Raw genomic sequence first — 25,777 nt, 5'->3', positions numbered from 1 at the left:
CGCCCGCCAAGCCTCAGTCACATAAGTCCATGGGCCCCTGTAGCTCCACCAGCTACTATCCCCCAGGGCGGCACTGACCGGAAGTCTTTTATTGCCACCAGTTCATCCAGAAAGCCCCCATTTCAAGTGGGAAGAGGGGGCCCTCCAGGCAGTTCAATACTGGAGCATGCAGCACCCCTCTAGTGTGGGCTTCAGGTGGGGCTCTGCCACATAGATGTGGAGCCGGCAAGCGGGAGCTCCCACAATGAAGTCCATACCCCCAGGGTGGCCCTGCACGATCAATGGGGGGAAGGTGGGGGACCAAATGACAGCCGCCGCTGCCCGAGCTCCCACAGGCAAGGGAGGAGTCCCAGGGAACCCTGACTACGGGCATGGGCACTGCAGCACACCTGGCACCACTCCGAGTGCCGCGAGCCTCGCAGCCCGGTCCCTGGCCATGCCCATGAAATGTAGTCCCGTCACTCATGAGGGGAATCTATGCCTCTGAAGCTTCGGTGCTAGCCGGGATCACCACCCAACAGTGCAGGAATGCACCCCCCATGAGGCGTGTAGCCCCTGGTCTGATAGAAGAGCAGCAGAAGGATTCATCGGGATTTTGCTGTGGCCGATGCGGAGACGATTAGGAATGTGTCCTGTCGGCCATCCTGCGTGGCAACGCTGCTCGCTTTATTAAATATGAAATATAGTGACAAAAAAAGAGTAGATCCTTCATTTTACAAAGTGAACGATTTGTCAAAGCCTTTAGACTTAACCTTTTTTATTGCAAACATACTCATCTGTTCCAAAAGCCCACATAGGGCTGCTGCTTTTTTTTTAACGATTACATACTGCTGATGCACATCTGTCACATGGTACCTCACAGATAATGGGAGCCGATAACATTTACAGAGTTAAAGGCCGGGGGGGCATTGTGACATTTTTCAGGTTAAATGATTTGCACTCTGCTTAATCACCAAAGCCCCCATAGGAGCACTTCCAATATATACGTACACTTGAAATCGTGTAAACATTTTTCATTTTGATCATAGTATTTGGTTGTGTGTGCATTGAAGTACTGTAGTTATTTAAAGAAAAGGCACTGGCTACACATTGATTTATTGAGTGTTAATGCGTGTTGCTTTGCTATGAGCTTCTAGCCCACAGCACTTGAGCCAGCCCTGGACTACTCTGCCTAGTTACTGTTACACACAAGTTCTAAAAGGGGCGCGTGTTCCTCAGTTCAGTTCTGGAGTACAGGCCCCATTGACACAATTGAGGCTGGAAAGTTACAACTGCCCTGGGGCCTGCTCAACAAGATTTCTCAAATAAGAGGAAGGGGATTAACTGTGTGAGCCCTCAGACAAAGACAATAAGAAACGTTTATACATTATGAACTCTCTGACAAAAGTAATATCAAGCAGACCTGGGCGAAATGTCTGTTATGCTAGTGTAATCTTCCATAATCTCAGTAAATTCATGTTATGCTTGTTATGTAACTTTCCGACATTATGCCATTTGGCATTATTACGCTGCAGGAGCATGGGAACGATGCAAACGACCAGAATGGAGGCGTGTTTTGGTTCGTGGCACTTGTGTTTATTCAGTTATTATTATTTTTAGCACAAAATGCATCCTCGAATCTGATGCATTTTGCGCTAAACTACAGTGCAGTGCTGGGCTTGCTTTTTGAATTTTTTTTGCATCAGATTTGTAAAAGCAAATTACGCAAATTTCTCCCACTGATGGCGAGGGTATTTACATTGTGAACCTCTGTTAAATAAAATAGGAAGGAGCACCTTTATACTGTAAATGACTTAACAAAGCCTGTAGGCTTAACTTTACTCAACGTGAAAAGCTTTGTGTTTGCATAGGCCCATATAGCAGCATTGCTGGGTTTTAGGTTTAGAACCGGTTGGTGAGTAATTTGTCATCTGGTCCCAAACAGAAAATCTAACAGACTATCTGTACCAGGCTAATTTCCCCTGTGATATTTCTTTTGGGGTAGTTTGAGAGACGGCCTTAGGAGACTTTCAGAGCACCAAAGTAGAAAGACCCCTGTTGAAATAATTGGGGGCCAGACTGCTTTACGACATCCCAAAACCGGATTTCTCAAATAAAATTTGGAAGGGATTTTACGCTCTGATCTCTGTGCTAAACACAACAGGAAGCAGTTTTATACTATGAACTCTATGACAAATTTAACCCCTTCGCTGCCAGGCCTTTTCCCCCTCCTGTGCCGAGCCTTTTTTTGGCTATTTGGGGCAGTTCGCGCTTAGTCCCTCATAACTTTTTGTTCACATAAGCTACCCACGCCAAATTTGCATCCTTTTTTTCCAACATCCTAGGGATTCTAGAGGTACCCAGACTTTGTGGGTTCCCCAGAAGGAGGCCAAGAAATTAGCCAAAATACAGTGAAAATTTCGTTTTTTTCAAAAAAATGGGAAAAAGGGACTGCAGAAGAAGGCTTGTGTTTTTTCCCCTGAAAATGGCATCAACAAAGGGTTTGCAGTTCTAAAATCACCAGCTTCCCAGCTTTCAGGAACAGGCAGACTTGAATCAGAAAACCCAATCTTGGCATTTTACTGCGACATACCCCATTTTTACGATTTTATGTGCTTTCAGCCTCCTTCCAGTCAGTGACAGAAATGGGCATGAAACCAATGCTGGATCCCAGATACCGAAACATTTCTGAAAAGTAGACAAAATTCTGAATTCAGCAAGGGGTAGTTTGTGTAGATCCTACAAGGGTTTCCTACAGAAAATAACAATTGGAAACAAAAAAATATTGAAATTGAGGTGAAAAAATCTGCAATTTTTCTCTACGTTTTACTCTGTAACTTTTTCCTGCAATGTCAGATTTTTAAAAGTAATATACCGTTACGTCTGCTGGACTCTTCTGGTTGTCTCAAGTAGAAGTCTTTTTTACACACTCTCTTATATTTGGAAGGAAAAAATGTAGAGAAAGACAAGGGGCAATAACACTTGTTTTGCTATTTTATGTTCCCCCAAGTCTACCGATAAAAATGATACCTCACTTGTGTGGGTAGGCCTAGCGCCCGCAACAGGAGATGCCCCAAAACACAACGTGGACACATCCCATTTTTTGACAGAAAACATAGGTGTTTTTTGCCAAGTGCCTACCTGTAGATTTTGGCCCCTAGCTCACCTACCAAACCTGTGCATTTTTGAAAACTAGAGACCTACAGGAATCCAAGATGGGGTGACTTGTCGGGCTTTGACCAGGTTCTGTTACCCAGAATCCTTTGCAAACCTCAAAATGTGGCTAAAAAAACACATTTTCCTCACATTTCGGTCACAGAAAGTTCTGGAATCTCAGAGGAGCCACAAATTTCCTTCCACCCAGCGTTCCCCCAAGTCTCCCGATAAAAATGGTACCTCACTTGTGTGGGTAGGCCTAGCGCCCACGAAAGGAAATGGCCCAAAACACAACGTGGACACATCCCATTTTTGTTTTTTACAGAAAACAGAGGTGTTTTTTGCAAAGTGCCTACCTGGAGATTTTGGTCCCTAGCTCAGCCGGCCCCTAGGGAAACCTACCAAACCTGTGTATTTTTGAAAACTAGCAACGTAAGGGAATCCAAGATGGGGTGACTTGTGGGTCTCTGACCAGGTTCTGTTACCCAGAATCCTTTGCAAACCTCAAAATTTGGCTAAAAAAACACATTTTCCTCACATTTCGGTGACAGAAAGTTCTGGAATCTGAGGGGAGCCACAAATTTCCTTCCACCCAGTGTTCCCCCAAGTCTCCCGATAAAAACGGTACCTCACTTGTGTGGGTAGGCCTAGCGCCCACGAAAGGAAATGGCCCAAAACACAACATGGACACATCACATTTTTTCACAGAAAACAGTGCCTACCTGTGGATTGTGGCCTCTAGCTCAGCCGGCACCTGGGGGAAACCTAGCAAACCAGCACATTTCTGAAAACTAGACACCTAGGGGAATCCAAGATGGGGGGACTTGTGGGGCTCTGACCAGGTTCTGTTACCCAGAAACCCTTGCAAACCTCAAAATTTGGCCAAACAAACACTTTTTCCTCTCATTTCGGTGACAGAAAGTTCTGGAATCTGAGAGGAGCCACAAATTTCCTTCCACCCAGCGTTTCCCCAAGTCTCCCGATAAAAATGGTACCTCACTTGTGTAGGTGGGCCTTGCGCCCACGAAAGGAAATGGCCCAAAACACAACGTGGACACATCACATTTTTTTACAGAAAACAGAGGTGTTTTTTGCAAAGTGCCGACCTGTGGATTTTGGCCTCTAGCTCAGCCGGCCCCAGAGGGGGGCAGAAATGGTCTAAAATAAATTTGCCCCTCACCCCTCCCCGGGGAGCGACCCTTGCCTAAGGGGTCGTTCCCCTTGCGTGACGGCGCAAAAAAAAAGATCCCCAGTGCCTAGTGGTTTCTGCTCCCCTTGGGACAGATTGACCTAAAATCGGCCGATCTGCCCCCAAAGCAGGCAGAAATGGCCTAAATACAATTTGCCCCTGCAGGGGAGCGACCCTTGCCTAAGGGGTCGCTCCCCATCTCTAAAAAAAACCACAAAAAAAACAAACAGAAAAAATTGCCCTGGCGCCTCGAGGTTTCTGCCCCCCCTGGTGGCAGATCGGCCTAATAACAATAGGCCGATCTGCCCCCAGAGGGGGCTGAAATGGCCTAAAATAAATTTCCCCCCCACCCCCTCTCGGGGAGCAACCCTTGCCTACAAGGTCGCTCCCCTTGCGTGACGGCGCAAAAAAAAAAGATCCCTGGTGCCTAGTGGTTTCTGCCCCCCTTGGGGGCAGATTGACCTAAAATCGGCCGATCTGCCCCCAAAACGGGCAGAAATGGCCTAAATACAATTTGCCCCTCCAGGGGAGCGACCCTTGCCTAAGGGGTCGCTCCCCATCTCTAAAAAAAAAAAACAAACAAACAAAAATTTGCCCTGGCGCCTAGAGGTTTCTGCCCCCCCGGGGGCAGATCGGCCTAAAATAAATTTGCCCCCCCACCCCACCCGGGGAGCGACCCTTGCCTACAAGGTCGCTCCCCTTGCGTGACGGCGCAAAAAATAAGATCCCTGGTGCCTAGTGGTTTCTGCCCCCCCCTTGGGGGCAGATTGACCTAAAATCGTCCGATCTGCCCCCAAAGTGGGCAGAAATGGCCTAAATACAATTTGCCCCTCCAGGAGAGCGACCCTTTCCTAAGAGGTAGCTCCCCATCTCTAAAAAAAAAAAAAAAAAAAAAAACACCAAAAAAACCACAAAAAAATATTTGCCCTGGCTCCTAGAGGTTTCTGCCCCCCCGGGGGCAGATCGGCCTAATAACAATAGGCCGATCTGCCAAAGGGGGGCAGAAATGGCCTAAATATAATTTGCCCCCTATGGGAGCGACCCTTGCCTAAAGGGTCGCTCCCCACCTCTAAATCAAAAAACAAAAAAAACAAAAAAAAAATTGCCCTGGTGCCTAGAGGTTTCTGCCCCCAGGGGGGACAGAAAAGGCCTTTAAAAAAAATGCTCCTCCCTGGGAGCGACCCTTGCCCAAGGGGTTGCTCCCTTATGTCAATTTCATTTTTTTAAAAATAAAATCCCTGGTGTCTAGTGGGCGTTTTGACAGCCGGATTGCTTTCAATCCAGCTGCCAAAACACAGAGAGAGACTTCAAAGGGAATGAAATAACTTTCCTTCCCTTTGAAGCCTCTCTCGGCCTCCCCCACGTGATCGGAAGAGAAATGCAAAGCATTTGTCTTCCGATCGCGCTGGAAGCTGAGCTTCCAGCACGATGGGAGGAGGCTCTGTGACAATCAGCGCACGCTCACGTGCTGGCATCACAGGGGGGGGGGGTAGGGGGTCAGAGGTGGAAGGGGAAGGGCTTCCTCTTTAATCCCTGCCTTGGGGGGGTGGGAGGGAACCCCACAGAGGGAGCGCTAGCGCTCCCTCTGGGCTGTGTGCCCAGGACGTAATGGTTACGTCTTGGGCACAGCAGCATTGTGCCGCAGGACGTAACCATTACGTCCGCGCCACAGAAGGGGATAATATGGAAGGGGCTTTGTACTATGAATTCTGTGACAAATAGAATGAGAACACAATAGGAAGGAGTTTTACAATATGAACTCTGACAACTTCAATATGAAGTGATTTTACACGGTGAACTCTGACAAATACAGCAGGAAGAACTTTCACATTCTGATCTCTGTGACAAAGGTGAAGGGGCTTACAGCATTGACTTTTTGACATATACATCAGGAATAAGCACTAGAATGCAGTGTATGACACATGCAGCAGAAAGAGCTCTCTGGAAAATAGATAAGGAAGGGGATTTACATTGTGAACTCCCATACAAATACATAGGAAGGAACTTTAATTTTTAACTAATTGACAAATGCAATAGGCAAGTGTAAGACATTGGGTTGCTGGGTGAGGGGGGTGAAACCCTGCTCAAGCAGCAGCTACAATTTGGGTGAAACACAAGCCAACCCCAAATTAACCTGTGCTCATCAACCCTATGGTATTTTGGTACAAAGCTGTCAGGCTTAACTTAGAAGCAATGTATAAAGCATTCATAAAATACTTCAAACAGTAATAAAGTGAAAACACAATGTAAGAAAAATCCCACCCCAATTTAGAAAAATTGAGTCAAAGTTAATAAATTGTTTGACACCAAAATAACAAAAATGCATTCACTATAACTGGAGACATGCAATTTTAAAGATTTAGACAAAAGTAGTGCTTAAGAGCACAATGCGCTAACTGTGGTTATCTGGTTGCGCCCGCCTGGGACCAAATCACAAGTTCAGGCTGACTGTGATATGGCGCAAGCTGAATACAGAGACCAAGGTCCTGGTGTGCAGGGTGCAACATGGACGCACCAGCTTTAGCAACAATTAATCTAATGAAGAAGTAATTTGGAAGTTGCATTTAAAGATTAATTGGATGCAGTCAGAAGAGCTTGAATTTAATGGTTTTGTTATTAGCTTGGATCTTTGCTAAATTAATTTTTTGTATTTGTGTAATGGATTGATCTAAAGTGCATTATTGGTGAGAAATTATGAATTATATATATAGAGGTTTGATGTATATTTAAAATTTGTGATGATTGATACTTTGCAGTTGTAAAATATTGCTGTGTCTGTAATTATTTGTCTTTCTGGTATCTGGTCTTTGTCTATTTGTAGATTGTATTTGTGTTTATTAGTTTTTTGTTGTTCGTAGTGTGGAGTTATATGTGTGAAGTTTATTTGTGTGAGAGTTTTTGAGGGGATATGGTTGTTGATTTAGTTTAGAAATTGTATAGTTTATAATATGGATGTATATATACACACACTTATACTTGTGTTTGAATTAATAAATGTTTGATTATTATTTAAGCTTTTGTTTAAGAATAATTTGCTTTATTAAATTAAGAGGAGAGTGATGCACTGTTCACTTATTGCAACGTGGTTGGAACCATTTCTGTCCCTAAGGCTGTAATCAGGAGGACACACAACCAGTCCTTGGAGTCACTCTGATGGTCCTGAGATCAAGATGCAGGTCCAGTCCTCACTCAGGCAGCAGGGAGTAGAATAGCAGGGCAGCAGAGAAGCAGTCCTTCTTGCAGCAGACCAGCACAGCGGATCCTTCTTCTGAGTCTTCCTTCTGAGTCTTCCAGATGTGTACTGGAAAGTTGGGTCGGAGGGTCCAATAGCTATACTTGGCACAAGCTTTGAAGGGGTGAAGCTTCCAGAGTCCTCCCTCGTCAGGGGTGTCTGGAATTTTCTACCTCCAGGTTGTCTGGGGACATAAAAGACTAGTGTGACAGCCTTTTTTGTGATGTGCAAGTGGGGTAGGTGACAGCTGCTCCCCCCTATCAAGTCAGAGATGTGACAGCTGCTCCACCCTATCAAGTCAGAGATGGGCCATCCTGCGAACACCTATTCCCCCCTTGTCTCACTCTCTGTTAGCAATACACACAGGCCAACTGCTGGCTACACCTAGACATGTGACTCAGGATACAGGCTGCAGGCACCAAATAGGACAAGAAAATACCAACTTTCTAAAAGTGGCATTTTCAGAATTGTGACTTAAAATCTGACTTTACTTTTAAAAAGCATTTTAAATTAAAAAATGTAAGAGGCCAAACTTGATATTCCTGCCTGCTCCATATTGAAAGTTATCACTCATTACATGTAATAAGGTAACCCAATGTTATCCTATGGAAGAGTTAGGCATTTGAAGAGTGAAAAACAAAGTTTAGAGGTTTTCACCATCAGAGCATGTAGAAGTTAAAAGTACATATCCAACTTTTCAAATACACTGCTCTATGGGCTGTTTATGGCCTACCATATGGGTAGCTTCTATGCATTAAAAAAGGAAGGTTTAGGCCTGGCAAAAGGTTTATTTTATGTTTTTGTAGTTCCTGGAGCACTCTTTTATAACAATTATTCTGGCTTTTTTCTTTAATATCCTGTGGGTTTACACCCCTTGATCCTGCGTGCTAGTACAATCAATAGTGTGTCACTCTCCCACCCTGGGATTGTGTTTCTTCCTATAGCGCTGCCGTATTGGGACACAATGGAATCCTCAAAATGTACTCTTTAACATGACAAATGTTGTTCATCCAAACAATAATGATGGTAATGCATCTTCTTGGTTATTCTTTATTCAGTAATCTTTTCATTTGATATGAATTTATAGTATCCATTCCATATTGTAACAAGTATAATTATCCCTGATGTATTTCTGGCCAAAATGGCCCTTTGTCGGGGGGCAAGGCTCAAGCAGGGTTTATAAAGTGCTGCTAATCACCCGTGAGGGTATCCAGGCGCTGAGGGTCTTGCTGCTTTTGATGGGATCAGATGAACAGCCTGGTCTTGAGAACTGTCCAGAATTCTAGGAGAGAGGTGATGGCCCAGAGGTGCAAGGGGAGGTTGTTCCAAGATGTAGCTGCAAAGTATGAGAAGGAACGTTCTTGACTGTTGCTTTTGCGGATGCAGGGTGTGTACGCGAGGGAGGTGGGGCACAGGTGTCTGGTGGGTTGATGGAAGTTCAGGTGATGGTTGATGTAGACAGTACCATGGTTGTTCAGGGCTTTGTAGGTGTGGATCGTCTTCTTGAATTTACATCTCTTCAATATGGGGAACCAGTGGGGTTTCTTGAGGTGAGGGGTGATATTAGTCCATTTGAGAAGGTCAAGGATGAGTCTGGCTACTGAGTTGAGTTTTGTATGGTTTCGAAGTCTGTTCAGGAGGTAAGTGGTGATTCCTGCGCAGAGTGCTTTGCCATTGTCCAGGCGGCTAGTTATTAGGGATTTGAGTGACGGTTCCTCTGGTGCTAATGGGGAGTCATTTAAAGATTTTCTGGAGCATGCGGAGAGTGAGGAAGCAGATGGATGATACTAAGTTGATCTGGGTTTTCAGGATGAATTTGTTGTCCAGGATAATGCCAAGGTTATGAGCATTGTCTGGTGGTGTGGGTGAGCGCCCTAGTTCTGAGAGCCACCAGCTGCGTTCTAGAGTGAGGTGTTGTTTCCGAAAATAAGTACTTCCATTTTATCTTTGTTGAGTTTCACAGTTGTTTTTTATCCAGTCGGCGATGCTCGTCATGCATCTGCAGAAATTGACTCTAGTGGTGGTGAGATTTTCTGAGAGCAAGAGGATGAGTTTTAATACATGGGCTCTGATGATGTTGGCTAGTACATTCTTGGGTTCTGAGGTGAATGATGGTAGGTGGACTTTCTGGGTTCTTCTGGGGAGGAAGGATGCAATCCACTTGAGAGTGTCTCCTTGGATTCCAATGTGATAGTCTTTTGATTAGGGTGTGGTGGGATATGGTGTTGAACACTGCAAAGTTGAGGACGATCAAGGCTGCTGTTTCAATCGAGGAGAGTTCTGATGTCATTGGTGGCAGCAATCAGGGCACTTTCAGGGCTGTGGTTAGTGCGAAATCTAGATTGGGAGGTGTCAAAAAGAGGGTAGTTTTCCAGGTGTTCTGTGAGTTGTTGGTTGATAGCTTTTTTGAGGACTTTTGGCGGGGAACGGGAGCAAAGAGATGGGATGGTAGTTTTTTAATTCACTGGGGTCAGCGGATGGTTTCTTCAGAAGGGGTTTGACTTCGGGTTTCCATTATTCTTGGAAGGTGGCCGTGGTGAAAGAAGTGTTGACCAGGGTAGTGAGCTCGCTACTAATATTCTTGTTTCCGAGGTTGAAGATGTGGTGTGGACAGGGGTCTGTGAGGGCTCCTGAGTGGATGGAGTTCATGATAGCCGTGGTGTTCTGTGTGGTAAGCTGGTTCCAGGTAGTGAGTAGGTGGTTGGGGCTTGCTTCTGTGGAGCGAGGTGGCCGATCAGGACAAAGGGGGTGGACTGGGGTTCAAAGTTCTTATAGATGGTGAAGATCTTGTTCTGGAAGAACTCTCTGATGATGTTGAAGAGCTCATAGCTGTGATTGGAGATTGCCTCGATGCTGTCCACTAGAATGTTCTTTTTTTCTCTCCTTCAGGGGTTCGTGGTAGTGCCTGCAGGCTGTCTTAAAGGTGGCTCTGCCTGCGGAAGCTTTGCTGGTGCACCATTTTCTTTCTAATTGCTTCTAGTTGCGTTTCACGGTTCTCAGCTCCATGGTGCACCAACTGGCTTGTTTGGTGGATCTTTTGCATTTGCTGGGTTTAATGGCGGCAACTCTTCTTGAGTGCTGTGATCCTGGTGGTGAAGTTCTTGAGTGCGGTATAAGGGTAGCAGGTTTTGAGGGTATTGGTCAACTGTCTCTCTGATACTATGCTTTAGCTGAGAGGTACTGGGTGGGCTGGGGCGGTGCAGGGGGGGTCTGGTGATGACAAAGTCGATGAGAATGTGGTCTGTCAAGGCAAGCTTGGTGACATGACTGTACTCGACTCTGACACTGGCCGTGAAGATGGAGTCAAGCGTGTGTCATGCTTTGTGTGTCGGGTTCATGAATTTTTGGGTGAGGTCGATGTTCATACTTGCGAGGACGTTGGCGGTATTGGTGTTGTCGAGGTCGTCAAGGTGGAAATTGAGGTCTCTTAGGAAGATGTAGCACTTGGAGACGATGGTGAGCGGGCTATGAAGTCAGAGACGGCATTGCAGAAGCTGGGATGTGGTCCTGAAGATATGCACGCAAGGGTGCCTCTGATGGTGGTTTTGCCTTCTGTTTGGAGTTTAAATGTTGAGGTATTCCATGATCGGGGTGGTGTCATCTGCACTGGTGGTGCAGTGGATGTTTTTTTTGTGGATGATGGCTATCCTGCCTCTGTGTTTGTTGATATGGTCCTGGTGTGCTTTCTTGTAACCATCGGGTGTTGCTGAGGCTATGTCGGGAGCGCATGCGGGGGTGAGCAGCTCTCTATGAGGAAGATGAAGTCGGAGTGAGGGTGATGATGTCCGAGATCTCGGTGGCGTGCCTGCAGAATGATTATTCGTTGAAGAGGAGGCAGTCGAGGTGCTTCAAAGCAGTCTTGGTCGGCGTGGTGGTGGCTGTCCTACGTGCGGGTGCTCTGGCGTAGCAGGTGAAGAGAGAGTGATGCCAGGTGAAAGATCCTACCATTGTTCGTGGGGAAGTGCGATAGCAGTTGTTGTTGCAGGGTCTGGGGTCCAGGGATCAGATATGGGCAATGTTGTATCTACGTGTGGCGGGAGAGCCAGGATTCTTGGCACTGGGTGCGGACCAGGCGCAGACGGGCTTGCCTTGGCACACCGGTGCACGGCCACCCTGTCATTCCAATAAGTAGGTCCTGGGAGGAGGGAGGGGCACTGGGTGGCGGTGGGCGAAGCTAGCGGGAAGTGGGGAGAGAATGGCAGCAAAACAGGTGGAAAGCAGCAAACAAGGAAGGGACAAAATGAGGCAAATATAAAGAATCACAATGCAACAAAGCAAGCATGAAGTCAGAAATGCAGAATGCAAGACTAGCAGGCAACATGAAATACTATGAAAACTGAGCGGGCACGAAGTATAGAAATGCAGAATACAGGAAAAAGCAGTCAAAAATGGCTAACGGTAGATGCGAAGACTTGCTGCTCGGGGCGGCAAGTGGGAGCTGGATCAGGGGCCTGTGGAACAAAAGAAACAATGGCTATCGAAAAAATATAGTCTGTCTTCACTACTTATTGTAGTGAACAAGAGAGTGAAAAATATCTTACCATGTTGGTCCTCTAGCAAAAACAGTATACTATACAAACAGTAAACGGAAATTAAAATAATTAATATAAGAAACCTGCTGAAAATTAACCATCTCGTCAGTATTTTTTATGAACCTCAGTCTCGTATGATAATTCCAAAGTGATGATGTCAAATTCCAAGACACACGTTAATTGGTAATCTAAAATATTTAAATGGTGCCGCTAATGGTGAGCCATTATCAGGAATCCCCAAACTTAATACTCAAACGCTATGGTTAGCGTGAAGAAACAACCCGCTGAGCACCCCATTGCGAAAACAGTTCCGAAACCAAAGTTGGGAGGTGGTGATGTCCCTGTGGTGAATGCTTGCTGTAATAGAATGCTCGCGTGAGTATTTTTACCGACCCCCAGTTCTCCCGGGGCTGGTGTGTTTCCTCTGCTTGAACGCTATACCAAACAGTTTGTGCGCACCTATATTTTAAACCCAAATAGGGATATTGCTGAGGAGCGGGCCTGGAAACTAAAAGGAGACTGTTGTGCCATATGCCCTTTGAACTAGTAAATTCGTATGGTACTGCAGAGTCGCAAAGCAAGCCGTAACCAGCCTAACATAAAAAATGAATGACGTAATAAAGAAATTAAAAAATAACTAAATATGTAAATCAAATACACGGCTGAAGTTAACCAAATGCATAAACAACGTGCACAATGTATCAATACAATTATTCTTTCATTCCGATGAGATACATGGGAACAGGAAAATTAATACTCTTGGTCAGGAAAATAAATAATCGATTCAATTGTAAATATTAATGAATATTTCAGAACAAATCCTCATGAATCCAACATTCTAGATTGAAAAGTCACCTGTAAATGTGTTACTTTATAAAAACAGTATTCCAATTAGTCGGTGATACATTTTAAGGCTAAGGCATCCGATTTTTTTAACCAGAAGAGTTTTCTACATAAGAGCATTTTCCTGTTTCCTATGCCCTCTCTTACTTTAATCCCTTCCGTCACTAAAATCTAAGCACACATGTTTGCATAACCAAGGCCGTGGATCTGTTCAGGGTTGGATTTTCAATTCAGTATGACTTGCTGTTGCAGAGAACATTATAGAACTACTTTCCTGTTGGCTTTCCACTAATTTGATGGTGAGTGCTGGCACACTCCCTGCAGGCTAATTAGTATACAAGAGCCTAGATGGCTGAACTGCAGATTGTGTGTGCTGCAGAGGGATAGCATATCTCAATGTGCCTAAACAACTCAGTACTGCTGAGGGAATAAAGCCTTTGTGGTAAAAGAAGAGATCTAGACTCATATAAGAGCTTTGAAGAGTGAAGTGACAAGACCCATGAACAATTCACAATCAAGTTCTGTCAGCTCTTGGGCCTCACCATGCATATTTGTCTTGTAACAGACACAGAACATGTCCTAAGGCCATGCCCTTTAGACTACACCGAGGACATACACCACAGTTGTATGCATTGGATGTCCTAGTATGGAGAGTAAATGCATGCAGGGACTGGCTTCTGGGAACTTCTTATATATATACTCTACAATGAAGCACACTGAGCGGGTTTCTAGTACGGATTTTCTTTCTGTATGGCTCTGTATGAGGGTGGGGCTTACAATGGCACCTGCAGGCATAGAGTAGGTATTGAATGGTCCTCTGGTTCGAAACCCCGCTTGGGCCACTGTCCTCCGTAGCCACCTAGCAGGTCCCGGTGACTGGAAGGGGAAAGAAACACAGAGGATCGGAGTATCATCCAACTCGGTGCAGGCAGTGTGGTGGTAAGTGCAATAGGATGCAGACCCCCTCGCACAGCAAGGAGGCAGCCAGTGTTAGGCCGGTGCAGCTATTGCTCGTCTGTGGAGCCAGGATGCCCGCCACTGTTAAGTGCCAGCTCCCTGCTCCTGCACCAGATGACTCTCTGCTGTTGGACAAGACGAGTGAGTCCGCAAATTGAGAATTGAACCAACTGTCATATCCCTGCAGTACCCTGATAATACAGTGGCATGTTCCCTGTCCTCACTATTTTCTCACTTACCTATTCACCATAGTTAATTTATATTTATCTACTGCTAACTACTCTCCTGCTGCTCATCTTGACAGCCCTGCTGCTCAATATCCCAACGCCACTGCTGTCGATTCACTGAGGCTGGAGGCAGAAGGGTGAGAGCCAGATGGGATCATTGCAGGAAGGCAAGTTCCAAAGGACTTCTAGAGGGCTCTTATACACTAACATACAAGTGCCTGGTGATTTCGTTCTTGCAGGCTGGCATCCGTTGATGAACCCTGTGGCAGTGGATATCAGCAGGGCTTCTCCCAGGTTCCTTCAGTTCTACATGGGAGCTTTATAAAAGAGAATGTCAACTAATCCACACCAGCTAGCTGACCATGCCTCTTACTCCCTCTAGAGACTGAGAACGGGAATAAGACCTAGAACGTAGTCATGTCGAAACACTGGCAAATGCATTACAGTACTCCAAGACACCCAAAGCACCAAGCACCAAAGGGTTACCTCACAAGAAGCTAGAAATTTCTAGGGAAACAATATTTAACCAAGAACAATTGCCTAAACCTGCAAGCCCACCTAGCACGAGAAATAGACGCCATCTAAAACAGAACATTGCACTGAACACTCAGGTTCGAACAATTCTCATTTTCTTCAGGCCAATAGCAAGTCCCCACCTTGATAATCTAACAGCAAATAAGCACATAGGTCCGGAAGCTGGAAAAAGAAGCTACAAGAGCACAGGTAGGGGGCAAATAACAATAAAGGTGCAAATGGCACCAGAACCTAATCTGAAAGTCAAGCAAACTGTACCGGCTGGACAGGGTAGACCAGCAGGAGGATTTCCTGATTCCTTCAGTTCCCCTACTCCAAGGGTAAAATGGAGCCCATTGGCCGCTATGCAGGCACCAATCCAGTTTAGAAAACAGGGTTCTGGCCTAGGAGGGCCACAGCGATTCACGTGGGGCCTAGCGCATTGCTGACTCCCCTGTAATACTAACTGTATTTAACTACCAGCGGCAGCTTGACCACTGACTCCATTTTGTGCTTAGCTTAGCTTTAAACACCATCACATTGGTGGCGCAGTTATTTTTCTGTGCACAGCTTGTTAAACTGTTTTCACTCTTCTCACCAGGGAAAGGAGCAAGACATGGGGGAGCGCTGAAGATCAGCAGGTACCAGGCTGAGAATGTTATGATAGAGCTCGGTCTTGGAAAAACACAGTGAGATTTGGCCAGTCTGATGCATGTTTTCTCAACACTGACCTGACATAGCCAAGGTGTGAATTTCACAACTTACTCTAAGGGAGGGGTCTTTCTAGAACCATCCTCTTACGTTTGTTTAACGTATATAAGGTGGGGAAACTTGGCAACTGGAGGAAGAAGGAACTCATCTGAGAAGGGACACCTTGCTCAGAAAATAAATCCCAATGCGGTTTAGTCTCCCTTCTGTTTCGGTTGTTCCGGGTTCCACGAACTGAAGATGGCAGAAGTATTGCATTTTCTTTGTTTCTGTGATCATTATTATTCTACTGCTGTAATTGTTTTTAGAATTGCACGTGTGTTGATGCATTTGAAATAAAAGCTCACGTTATTCTTTCTCTGTTTGAAACTTGGGAAGTGCCTTAATAAATTCATTACTCAGACTAAGAGTGCTGCATTCTCAACATTCCTTTCACTGCATTCCATCTCAGTCTGAAGCAGAGCAGAACACTCCCCATACAAATCGCCCATAGAGAGGCATCCCCCGTCAGGCATAGGGCGTGCGACTAACAGTCCCTCATATCCACCAACTTGCACGACTGATGACTGCTAGCCAGTGCTATTGACAACACTGCACACCGTTGTACAATCATTAAAATTTCATTGTGAGAAATTAGATGTTCAAGTTGATCTGTTAAACACCCTGACATTGTGTCTGGAATTGATGCCAAGCTCAACACCCTCAACTCCCTCATCGTCCAGCTCAGGAGATGTCCTCTGCCAAAGCCCACCAAGAGCTCCTAGAGGTTGGTAGGTGTGCCAATTCAGCGATGCTCAATAGACTATCAACCTTACCAGAATCCTTATCCTCAGTTGTCACAGATTTAAAAATGCAATCCATAAAAATAATACAAAATGGCATTAGAAATGGAAGCATGCTTGTGTCTTCTAGAACAGCTTCAACATTGAGCCAAGAAATGGCTTTGAAAACATAATACCACAATGCACTCCCCTTGTGCCATGCGCCACCACCATGTGTCCAGTTATAATGCAAATAAGTCCGGCTATAGAACAAATTAAGGCCCCCAGTGCCCCAAATAACTTAGTCAACACAAATAACTGAATCCATTAGAGGTTTTCTCTTCACATCCGCACCTTCCCTAATTTCATGAACTTTAAGAAGATGCTAAATCATGGTTGTTTTAGACAGTCCTTCCTACCTATGCCTGTACAGTGTAGCGTCAAGATACTCCTACGGGAGTGAGTCGTGCGCGATATTATGTACTCAATAACATAAATTTTGCAATTAGCGTCAATGTCTCTTATCACATGCGTAGCTGAAATACATGATCTACCAGTTCTCTAGTTTACTGGTGGTCAGGGCAAGAGCAAAAACTCAGCCAACTCCTCTGTGGAACAATCTAAATCCACAGATGAAGTATTGAGCTCTAAGGATGACCTTAAATTCAGCCTATCTGGAGGAGAAACATAGGACTAAGAAGCAGCAATCGTTGCACAAAGGACGTCCCTTTCCAAACATAAATGTAAAAGACTGCGAAAAATGAGTTAAAATACAGTCTGCTTGACAAACAAACGCTATGGACCACAAGCCACAAAATATGTATAACATCTTTGAAAAAAATAAAGTGGTCCCCACAAACACAGTTCAACTGTCACCTTATGTGGCAGAATCATTCTCATGGACATATAGCACCATTCCTGTTACCCACAAAACCAATTGAATTAGTAAAATAGAACAGACAGAGGATGGGTGGCAAGAGACAGCATTAGTAAATACACCTTCTAGGCCTGAGGTAACAACCGGCACAATTGTCAGAAATGAAATCACAAAAGTTAACAACATAGTACTAGCCGGCATTGACTACCATCTCCCCTCAGGAGGCCCTAAGCACCCCAAGGCAAAAGAACAACTTGCCGTTTTTCAAAACCTGACTCTGTAGAATAACTGAGCATAGGGGGTTAACTCCCAGAAAGGTACTGGGTACATTAGGTTTACATTTCACACTTTTGGTAAAATCCCCACTTGTAGACACCCCATTGTCTTATAGCCCTCCCCAACCTGACAAACAGCGGTCTAGGACTTGGGGAGAAAACAGGAAGTCGACACAGAAGAATCGAAATGAAATGCGCGTAAAGGACCCCTATTGCTAAGGGTAAAGCTTAACTCAAATTTAGGTGCCACTCAAGCTCAAAGTCCAGACAGTGGCATCTGACAAGGAAACAAGATTCTACTGTATCTGGAATACATGTCAAGAGGTCAGTGTGACATACTTAATAGGGGAAATATAGTGAAGCTCCTAAGAAGCCAAGCTCCTTTGGTGCACCAAACTAGCGCAGACATACAATCCATCACGTTCTCCCACCTCAAGGCAACCAAATAAATAAGCCAATGCTAATAACTTGGTCTACGGCCGAACAGGCCCACCAGATGTGGCAGGAAAAAGAATCCTTCAGGAATTGGGGCATAAAATTAATAGGATGCAAGTTTGAATAGAAAAAGTCAAATGTGACATTCTCAATACTTAGAAATGCAAGGGGCAGCAACAATAACCCTTGATCTAAAATATCAAGCCAGCAAGATTCATTAGGGAGGCAAACAAACACTCATCAGAAATGCCTCAAGGAACCAGATTGGTCATGTTCTGTCAGCAGCACTAGTTACTCAAAGACAAAACTGACTAAGCATTAAGCTTTCATTTAGCACCACCAAAGGATTTAACGTCTGTTCATGGAATATAAGAGGCCTTATATCAACACCACTGATTGGGTATTTGGAGTTTCAAACTGCTGCCCAAAAAACAAGTCAAAGGGCAGACCCAAAGTAAGGCTAGAGATCTATATTTCTTCTTAGTTGATATTTATAGAAGAAATCACAATAAAAAAATCTTGGATCATGGCTTTGTTAATAGCAAATTGGGTGTGCAATCTCAACGCTCCGCTTGTAGCAGTGAACATCTAATTCCATCCTTTTCACCACGTAAAACATGAGATTATACCCAAATTGGAAATAATACTAACAGATCTAAGTCAAAAGTATGTTTGGACATATAGGATCTTAACAGGCGACTTTAATTTGAAATTTTTCTCTAATAGACCAGAAGACGACCTGAATTTATTGCATGATGAACTCTGGAATATATTCCTCAAATGACACTTCTGACAAAAAGTTGTGATATTCCCGGAGAGCAGATAATGGGTATATGTAGTTATGCCTGCCTTGGGCTAGTGAATGGCGCAGCAAGGGAGGACTAGTCCCCGGCTTCTAAGTACGTATCTACAAAATCCTACTCATCTCTAATCTACGCCTTTATGAATCTTACCTTGTTCAGATACTTGGATTCATTTAAGATTGATGTTCGTACTGAAAGTGATCATAATCCACAGTCTTTGCAGTTAAACAATAAAAGCCTGTTATTGGTGAAACGCTATGACACTGGTCTGGTACTACTATCAACCAGCCTAAAGAGATTGAACTGGAAAGGAGTCAAAGAGAAGGGCTTAGAGGAGCGTTGTTCCCTACAATGGAATTTTTAGTCAAAAACAAACTGGGTCAAGTCATAGGAAGAGGAAATTAAGTATTTGATTAAGGACTGGCCTTTAAACTCAGAGAGCCCATGCCTTGATGCAAAACAGCTTATGTAGCAGGTTCTCTCTACTCGTAAGATCCATCAAAAAAGAGCTCCTTAAACAGCTCTGAATTCTCAGATGTACCATCTGAGGCTGGTTCAAGGCAAAAGATCGCAGAAGGTCTACAAAAAGGAATTATGCAACTTTGTACAAAACAAACATGATAACTTCTGGGCAATTCTTATTTACGCCAGCAACTGAAAAACAAAACAATTCTGTGAGATCGTAAATAAATGAGACCCATGATGCCTCATGGCGAATTATGCAAATATAGCTGCACGTCAATGGGAAGATCATACCACTGCAACCCAACATGTCAACGCAATTGCACAGCTTATACTCAAAGTAGAGACCAAAGCGGATGAAGGAATTTCCACGTTGGAATCGCCACTTGACATGGAAAACTCCAATCAACGCACCTTAGAATTAATTGCCTCCTCAAGTTTGGAGATTGCTGGTTTTACCAGCAAACAGGTTCTTGAAGTAATAAACAAAGGAAAAAGAGCTGGGGCTCAGGGCCTAAATGGCCTTCCTTAACAACTTTTTAAAGCCAATCTTGAATTCTGGGTGACCCTCTTAACCCCGTTATTCAGTCACTGAGTCTACAACAAACAGATCTTGGAATCCTGGAGAGGTGCAATAATCCACCTGGTATACAAAGGTGAAAAAGCCACGGACCCAGGAAATTATCGACAAGTGTCCCTGCCTGGTAGTGTGTCCAAATTCTATGCAAGCCTCTTGCTTGGGGAGCTCTAGGCCTGGGCAAATGAAAATTGTGTTGTCCCCACTCATCAAACTGGGTTTAGAGAAGGGATTGGGACCACTGCATAACTGCTGGCTTTGGCCATGGTGCTGGTAAATCAGTAACAACTAAGTGCATGATATATTTATGCTTTGTCAAATTTAAGGCAGCATTTTATTCAGTTCCACGCAACCTTCTTTGGCAGAAACTAGCAACAAGAAATATACTGCCCCTCTTGGGGCAGATTTAAAACAAGGCTGTATATTAACTTAACTGCTTTTTAATATATTTCTAGCTGATCTTTTGTCAGATTTAGGTGATGTGAACTCACGCGCCCCAAAGCTCGGGGGGAACCTATTAGCTGCCTCCTCTATGCTGACAACGCTTTCTAATATTTAAAACTTTATTAGGGCTCCAAGAGCTCTTAGATGCTTTGCATGTCTATGTGAACCGCAATGGACTTTCCATTAATTGTGAGAAAACCAGAATAATGATTATGGGAAAGAAACGAAGAAGCCAGGTCAGTGACACCTGAACGGCCTCAAAATTAAAACTGCTGCAGAATACAAGTATTTGGGAGTGATTGTGGACTTCCGTGGAACCTTCCTTCCTCAAAAGAAGTCCAAAGCAAATCAAAAGCTATCAATAGAATCAAAAGCAGCATCTTTATTATATGCATTCTTAAAGCTCTTGAACAAACTTTTAGGCCCCTCTTTCAAACCTCTAATGAAAGTTAGTTTGCGCTAAACTGTTGCCTACTATCGCATACGGATCGAAGGCCATGTTTGGAAGATGTTCTAACCTACTTGATAAACTTTTAGTCAACATATACAGAAGGGTCTTCTTCTTTCCTAAACATGGTTCCCCAGCACAAATCTGCCTGGAAACCAGCCTGCCCAATCAAATATTGGACATAGAAGGAGCTTTCCTAAAAACCTGTTCCAAGTTAAGCTCCGCAAAGGCTAGTTGGAAAGTCAACTGTGGCTAGAAATAACAAATACTGGCAGTAAGTCTATGGAAGGTCTTCCCCCAAATCTTTTGCCTTCACCCCTCCTATTTTTGCTGATCTCGTTTTTTTTGGCCTTAGGACTCTGTGCTCTTTACTACTGCTAATCAGTGCTAAAGTGCTTGTGCTCTATCCCCTAAACATGGTAGAATTGGCTTGTACCCAATTAGCACATTTCATTTACTTCTAGGTCCTTAGTAAAGTGCTACCCCATGTACCCAGGGCCTGTAAATTAAATGCTACTAGTGGGCATGCACAAAACTGTGCCACCCACTTATGTAGCCCTGTAAAACATATCACAGGCCTACCATTGCAGCACGTGTGTGCAGTTTTAAACTGCTATTTTGACCTGGCAAAATAAACCTTTTGCTAGGCCCTAACCTTCCTTTTTAATACATGTAAGTCACCCCAAGTTAGGCAGGCCCTGAACAGCCCAGTGGGCATGGTGCAGTGTATTTAAAATGCAGGACATGTACTTTTTAGTTTTGCATGTCCTGGTAGTAAATAATTCTTCAATTTGTTTTTCACTACTGAAAGGCCTACCTCTCCATAGTATAACAATGGGTTTCCTTATTACATTTAACAGGTGATAGCCTAAATAGGTTGCGTTTGGTGTCTAAAGAATTGCAATTTAAAGCTCTCTTTAATGGTAAAGTTGAATTTTGAGTCACAGTACTGAAAATACCAATTTTAGGAAGTTGGCATTTTCTTGTCCCGACCATTTAGTCTGTCTGTTCCTGGGTCACATGATTAAGTGTAACTGACAGTGGGTCTTGTGTATTGCTCCCAAACAGTGAGACAAAGGAAGGCTAAGTGTTGGGAGGAGGGGCCACTGATTTAACGAAGGGGAAGAGCTGTCACCTATCACAATTGCACATTTCAAAGGCTCTGCCTGAGCACTCTCACAAAGGTGTTGTCACTAGTCTTTTGTGTCCCCAGACAAGCTAGGGCCAGGGCAGGAAGGAAGGGCATGCCTGACACTTAAGGGGATAGGAAGCCTCTGAAAACTTCCCCTTCTTCAAAGGGGGCAGCAGGTATAAATATTGGACCTCAGACCCCAACTCTTCAGTACACCTCTGGACCTATAGAAGACTCAGAAGAAGGACTGCTATGCTATTTTGGTGCAAGACGGACTGCCATACTGCTGTGCTGCCCTGCTGCCCTTCTACCTGAGTAGGAAGGCCTGGACGTGCATCTTGAAACCATGACCAAAAGAGTGACTCCAAGGGCTAGTTGCCTGGCTTCCTGATTAGAAGCATGAGGGACTAAATAGGCTTTTTTTAATCTTGAACCAGCTGTGAGTCCTTTCTTCCAAGGCAGTGCCACCCCAGTCTTGGACAATTGGAAATGGGCCTGAAGGTGCCGTGCCAGCCCAACTGTGATCTCAGCAGAAACAACGTATCACCTCCCAGAAACTCAGTTTTGGAGCTGCTGCATGACTCATCAGCTCACCAAACTCCACACCCGGACTGCTGTGCAACCCATCCTTGATGCAGACATTCGTATCCCAAGCCACTTGTTGACGGCAATGCAGGACTTCGCATCTCGACCTTGCAGCTCTTAAGAACTGTGCAACACATCCTCAACATGGGTATCACAACCCTCAGCAACCAGGATTTAAGGTACTTTTGTTCAGTACACCTGACTGGGTCCCTGTAGGCGGACGGTGCTCCATCGCAGTTGGCCTAAACTTGTGACTTTGTCCAAGTCTGACGTGACTATTACAACCACAGTTGACAATTTGTGATATGTTGTCTTAAATCTTAAAAATTGCAATTATCCAGTTCTACAGATGTTTGTCTTTTTGGTTTTAAATCATTTATTAAATTTTAGTCTATTTTTCTAAATTGGTATGGGATTTTTCTTGTGTTGTGTTTCACTTTATTACTGTTTGAAATGTTGCATAAATACTATACACATTATCTCTCGGTCAAGCCTGACTTCATTTGTGCCAAGCTCTCAGAGGGTTAAGTACAGGTTGAGGTGGGGTTTGCTTGCAACTACATCCTGTCAAATATTGTTGCTGCTGCTTGTGTAGGGTTTCACTTCCCTCAACCAGTAACTACATTTCTTACAGATACTGAGAACCAGACTCTGTGTGGGTGTGCTATACACAACTAGCAGATATGGCATGACTGAGATTTCCCCTCAAGCTTTTGTGGCTAATGGAAATTGTCAGTTATGCCACCCCTATTGGCCTTATATGGAACTGCCATCCAATACAGAGAGTGTTGATTTCCTCATGATTACAAGACATTGCGAGGATCTGGACAAAAGCATAGTTTTTACCCCACAGCACCAAGCATGGTAGAACTTGTAGCTTTTCTTTTGCTGTTATAAGACTGCGCCCAAACATTCAGACATGTTTACTATTCCTAACTGACAAACTACCACTGCGTCATTCAGCCTCATGACATACGACCTTTGACAGATATGATGTGCATTCATATAGTCTTCTCTCTGTGTATGGTCTTTGCAGGGGAAACATGCACTGGCAAAACCAATAGGTCTTGCTTATGCAAGCTCGTTAGGCTTTGTCAATGTATTTTTAGCCATGTTGTACATCTTTTTGTGGCCTTACGGGAGGGGCAAGCAACATGGGATGGGGAAGGAGGTTTAGTAGGGACGAGTAGCCTGAGACTGGGTGGGAGGGGGAAAGCAACATTGCAGTGCATAGTTTAAATAAAACACAAAAAACATAAAGTTGGAAAAAAATGGCAGCTAGTGCTGGCCCATGTCATAGTGTTCTGCAAAATGACGGACAGCAAGAGGAGAACGAGACAAGCAATAACATGAAGCAGAGAGGGGTGATACGGCCTGCAAACAAAAACATATGTAACTCTTACGGAGTGTTCCAACTGCACTAAAGAAAAGGCACCTCCAGAAGCAGGGGATGAGTGAAAGGCCACCGGTTGCAGGCAGGAAGCTGTACTCCACCAAAGGGACAAACACAGAAGAGAAAGTGAAACCGGCATGCATTGACAAATGAGAAGCAAGGGAATGAGTGATGATGAAGCCAAACGGTGGTAAGTGGTAAGTAATGGGCGGGCTCTAAGCCCTTTTTAAGTTTTTTTTTCTTCTTTTTTTATAATAAAAGATCTTGCAAGCTTTAAATGGGACCTAAATAAGAGATCTCATTGCATAAATAGAAACGTGGAGGCATGGAGTTAGAGAGGAGGGCAATACGAATATCTCAAAATTTCAAAAGCTGGTTTTACTAGGAGGGCAGACTGAGGGAATGAGCCTTTAGTGTTTTAATAGTCTTCTATAGTCTCTTTTTAAATAAAAGGCTTACTAGCGTAGAGTTTTGTTTAGTAGAATGAGGAATAGTTTGTAGTGCCGGGTGGCGTAAAACAAAACAAGTCTTTGGTACTGATGTGAGGAGGGACTAAACAGAAAGTTGATTAGGCAACTGCATAAAATTGGAATTGATAGTTTGTTGATTTATGGTGAAATATGTACTAAGTGCCTGCCCTATCTCTTGGGGGCAGCCCGTATCAGATTCCGAGTTTTATGGTGTTCTAGTTGCGCTGCTCCTGTTCTCATTTTTAATGAAGTTTACCGTCAGGCGACTTGATTATGACTAAACCCTTGAACAATGCAAATGGAATTGCCCCCCCGATGCTTAGGAATGGACCCCAGATGGCCGTTAAAAGGTGATAATTAGGAACCATAGCATATCCGAGGATCTCAAAAGAGAGACACTTTTTAAACAGACTCCGCCTGTTTGAAGCAATGGTATTTGCTTAATTGCATCCATTACCATTTGGAACTGCTGTAAAGTACGATTTTCCCGAAAATATTGTTTCAAGCTGAAGTCTTAAAACAACAAATGGCCTGTACCTGCATGTTTCAGATTATCTGTTTGAATTACTCTCACCATGTAAACACCAGTCCCATCGGAGCGTATAAATAGAGAGAATTTGACGATGTTCTTTACATTGTTATTTTACAGAAACGTGATCAGTTGGCACTGGTGAGTATTAGGCGTAGTTGCACAAAGAGTTTATATACAATTGCCTTTTTAACTGTGTAATCTGACACGTCATCTCTCTTTAATTACTTTTTATACAGCGCGTTATTTCTCTAAATTCATTACCATAGCTGCTAAATGACCCCATGTCATATGAGCCGGCCATTATTTTTAAGCCAAAAGTATCTGAAAACCCTTGAGAGCAGAATAAGTCAGTATCACACATGCCTTTAGCCCAAGGGTATTTGAACAAGTTGACCTGCGTTGGAGTTGGAATAGCACACGGGGCTTTACCACGCAATTGCAGTATATATATATATATATATATATATATATATTGCAGACACACCACTCTGCAACATCCATGCTCTCCTACCAGGCTGGAACTCACAGACACAGCAGGATTAATTGAAGAAAATGTAATAAATAATTGCATAACCACAAGACAAGGTCAATGCGTTTTGGCTAAACGCCTTTGAGTGGACCTATACTGGATTCTATATAAACAAAACTTAAAATAGAAAACATTACAAATTGTAAATTATAGTTATACATTAAATTTATAATTTTCACTCCACCTAATATAACTTTATTCTTTAGATACAAGCAAAACTTAACTACACAAAGATTATAATTTGTTAAGGTATACTTACACCTTTAATTTATAATTTACGCAACATCTTCACAATATTATAGCTCGTGCACCACCATACACACTGTATTCATCTCGGTAACCACACTACATTAACTATAACTCGTGCCTTCCCCATGCGCTGCTTATACCCTTTTATATTATATTACTTATACTATCTAGAGTAATAATATTTACAATAACACCAATGACATCACAAATCACATCATTTGTGAGAACACAGTGCAGGGTAGAGTGGCGGGATATAGGTAATGCAGCATGGGTACCAAGTTGAATACACTGTGTATGGAAGTGCATGAATTATAATAATTTTAAGATGTTGTATGAATTATAAATTAAAATTATAACTTTACACATTATAATCTTTATGTAGTTTTAAATTGTTTGGTCGCTAAAGAATAAATAAAGTTATATTAATTTAACAGTTGTGCATAAATTATAAATTAAGGTATAGTTATAA

At 43.7% G+C, this 25,777-nt stretch overlaps 1 protein-coding gene across 3 annotated transcripts in view; it reads left to right on the top strand.

Annotated features, from left to right (window-relative positions):
• Positions 1 to 25,777, top strand: part of CLYBL (citramalyl-CoA lyase) — a 1,509,930-nt gene that overhangs the window by 494,588 nt on the left and 989,565 nt on the right. The gene's annotated exons all lie outside the window — the stretch shown is intronic.

Source organism: Pleurodeles waltl, chromosome 8 (assembly GCF_031143425.1).
Source record: "Pleurodeles waltl isolate 20211129_DDA chromosome 8, aPleWal1.hap1.20221129, whole genome shotgun sequence".
NCBI classification, from domain to species: Eukaryota; Metazoa; Chordata; class Amphibia; order Caudata; family Salamandridae; genus Pleurodeles; species Pleurodeles waltl.
This window is presented reverse-complemented; position numbering and strand designations above follow the sequence as displayed.